The sequence below is a fragment of the Myotis brandtii genome, unplaced genomic scaffold (genome assembly GCF_000412655.1).
Source record: "Myotis brandtii unplaced genomic scaffold, ASM41265v1 scaffold59, whole genome shotgun sequence".
Lineage (NCBI taxonomy): Eukaryota > Metazoa > Chordata > Mammalia > Chiroptera > Vespertilionidae > Myotis > Myotis brandtii.
Genome location: NW_005370223.1, coordinates 494420 through 498128, shown reverse-complemented (window position 1 = coordinate 498128; position 3709 = coordinate 494420). Strand labels below are relative to the sequence as shown.

Genomic DNA, 3709 nt, shown 5'->3' with positions numbered 1-3709 from the left:
CGACCCCTTTGGCGGTCGAACGACCCTTTCACAGGGGTCGCCTAAGACCATCCTGCATATCAGATATTTATATTATGATTCAGATTCATAACAGTAGCAACATTACAGTTATGAAGTAGCAACAAAAATAATTTTATGGTTGGGTCACATGAGGAACTGTATTTAAAGGGCCAGAAGGTTGAGAACCACTGGATTAGGGAGTGGGAGAAGCAAAGTGGGGAAACCTCTGGGATTGGATAAGAAGTGAGATGATGGACACATGTTTCTTTTACATAGATGGATACAGGATAGTTAACAGTCAACAATTAACATGATAACAATGAGGGAATTTGTGGTCTCTGCCCTGGTGCCATTTGTTGTGTCCTGAGGGGTCCTGAAAAAGGGAAGTTATAAGTTACCCAGACATTTCACAGGTATGTTATCTTAGATGCAGAAAGACAGTAGGCTCAGTAAAGATCGAAGTTGATCTTTGTCCGGGAAAATACTGGCCTAGGAAATGACTACCTACTATAAACTGCTTTTAGTTAAATTTTAAATTTCAGACCATCCTTTGTGGTTACTTTAGGTCTTTGAGTTTGCAAAACTGCCATGCAGGCCTTCCTTGAGCTAGTCAGGTTAGCATGTGGCCTTTTTTTTATTCATCCATACCTTCCACTAGCAAAAAGATTACGACTCCCTGAAGGCTCAGATAATGGTATTTTTAGCAATACAATATTTTTAATAAAGGTGTGTACTGTTTCTTAAACATAATGCTATTGCACACCTAATAGACTATAGTATAAACTATATATAACTTTTGTATACATTGGGAAACTAAAAAATTCATGGGAATTTTTTATTGAGGTGTTACATTTATTGCAGTAGTCTGGAACAGAACCCACAATATCTCCGAGGTGTGACTGGAGTGTCCTCTGGAAGCAAATCACCAGGATTCATTTCTGCGCTTGTACTATTTATGTAACCTCGGGCAAGCTATGCACTCCTTTATGCCTCAGTTTCCCTTACTTGTAAAATAGAAAATCTATCCCCAAAAGCAGTTGTAAGAATGAAGAGAGAATGGGACATCTGGCTTTCGAGCAGGAACTGTATTTCAAGACGGAAGCGTGATTTAAAAAAGGGTGATGTTGAGAAGGGCCAGAAGATTTTTGTTCAGCAGCGTGCCCAGTGAAAGAGGAGGCAAGCACAAGACTGGGCCAAATCTCTAATGTCTATTTGAGTGAAAGACAGGTCAGACTCCTGGATTTTCTTACATGGATGTCAACAAGAGTAAAGGCATCACCTGGGGAGGGGATACACTGATGGAGTATTTGGAGAATTTCAAGACTTGCATCCCTGGAATAAAAATGATCTTTGCTGGCATCAGGAATAGTGCAGAAAGGGCAGACTTGATAGCTTACCTCAAAAAAAAAAACTTACTAGTGAGTAATAGTTGGCCTCTGCCTTATTTATTACAAAACAGAAATGTCTCATGACTTCTTCTATGTGTACAAATTTAAATTGACCTCAAGCACCAGAATTTAGATCACGAATAGCTGATAGGACATTTCTTTTGGGCAGTCCTGATTTAAATAAGATTAGTTTTGGGGTTAAATGAATATGATCAGCTTTTTGAACTCTGATGGTAATTTTGGTTCAGCAAGTGCTATCATTGTTTACCCCTTCTAAAAATATGATTGGACTTGATTAGTAAAGTTCAACTTTTCACAGAGATGGTATGTCATCTCAAAACCTGTAGGAGATTTGCTGGAGGCTAAAGCCAATAACAGTTAGCATATTAATGCAAAAAGAAAACACTGGAAGACCAATGGACTTTGATATTCAGCAGGGCTGAAAATCAGCGTAATACTGCCCTGCTGTGGGTTCAATGGCTCAAGGCAATTTCCTAACCTGATAATCCTTTTACTGTTTACCAAACTTTACCTTTGATCTGCCTGTATGCATTGCTGAAGGGCAAATGTGTATTCAAGTAAATAAAAAGTGGACCAGGCAAGAAGTTGGTGTGTCTCTTCAAGAAAGAGGCTCCACCTGGCCCCCAATGCCTTCTAAATTCATATTTCTTGAATATCATTTTAATTTGTGCCTCGGCCCCTCCTTCAGATCCTGAACCCCGCCGCGAAGGTCGTGGCAGAGATTGGTTTCATATTTAGCTTTATATAGCTGGTTATATTAATATGTTTAAATACTGAGGAAATCCCTTTTACTGTCTCTTAGTACAGCAAGACTTGCTTGTGTTTCACATGTGTTCATTAGCCTGTTTATTTTTAATATATCTTATTGATTTTTTACAGGGAGGAAGGGAGAGGGATAGAGAGTCAGAAACATCGATGAGAGAGAAGCATCGATCAGCTGCCTCCTGCACACCCCCCACCGGGGATGTGCCTGCAACTAAGGTACATGCCCTTGACCGAAATCGAACCTGGGACCCTTCAGTCCCCAGGCCGATGCTCTATCCAGTGAGCCAAACCCGTCAGGGCATCATTAGCCTGTTTAAAGGCAAGGGCTGAAGATAAGCACTGGCAGGGTCCACTTTATCTTTTTGGTCCTAACTATGCTAAAAAAAAAAAAAAAGAAAGATAGAAAGGAAGGAAGAAAGAAAGGAAGAAAGAACAGAATGAGATAATACTGCACAGGGCCTGGCATACAAAGCCATTTATAGTTTTGTTAAACCCTCAATAAATGTTAGCTTTTAAGTTCAGGTTCCTGAGCTTGCCAGGCCAGGACCCAACCCTGGACTGTGGGGAATAATCAAGGTCAATGCCACCTAGTCAATGAGCCTAGCTTCCCAAGGGCTTGTCTCTGGATCATCTTGACATTTGAAAAAAGTCACTAATACTTATGTAGTCTCAGATACGTATTTACTTCTATAAGTAATTTGCCCAAGTCAGTAAATGGTGGCTCTCACTCCAGGAACCACCTATTGTCCACTTGTTAAACTGCCTCTTCTTTCTCACAATCATATCACTAAATTAAAGAATAGGTATTTTGCAGTGAGCTAGGGATTGAAAACTCAATTTTTCTTTCTCATCTGTAAACTTTAAACATATGATGTTTGCTTTCTTAGTGAGCTTTGAATCAACAGATAAATGCATATATAATTATGAACATGGTGGGCTGCTTTGTGATTTGTAAACAATAAAATAACATCACATGCGAGGTGGTTCACCAGCTATTACAGAACAGGCATTGCAGAACATGCCCGTAACTGTGCTTTTTACTTCCCAATTTTCATGGTTGGCCTTTCTGTTCTCATGTTTCAAAACACCATAAAATACGATCAACAAATGCAGGCATAACGTTATTAATGCCTATAAAGTTGAATGTAGTATGCATTTATTAAGCCCCCTGGGTGTTGGCACTGCACTTGGGGAAATATGTAAAGGCAGTAAAACTAACGTTTTGTGGCCTTTGAAGAGTTTAGAACGATCCTTTTGGAAGTTGTTTACACCACACAAATAACTGTGCAGCGCTGTGAAGAAAAAAAAAAAGAAACCGCCAACTTTTCTCTGCCTTTACATCCCTTAACTCCTCGAAATCGGGAACGTTTGGGCGCTGTACTCAGGCAGTTCTTTATGGAAGCTTCTGAGGAGCCACAAATTAACCTCTCAGTTTTGGCTCAGAATCTCTCCTTTCCGTGATTGGCTGGAACCTGCGCATGCGCTGAAACTCCGCGTAGCCGCGCGGGCTCGGGCTGGCACCGCCCCCACCCCCT

The 3709-nt window shown here is 40.6% G+C and overlaps 1 pseudogene; it reads left to right on the top strand.

Moving 5' to 3' along the window:
- The first annotated feature begins 907 nt into the window (after window positions 1-907).
- LOC102248782 lies at window positions 908-1482 on the top strand (annotated as a pseudogene).
- The last annotated feature ends 2227 nt before the right edge of the window (window positions 1483-3709 follow it).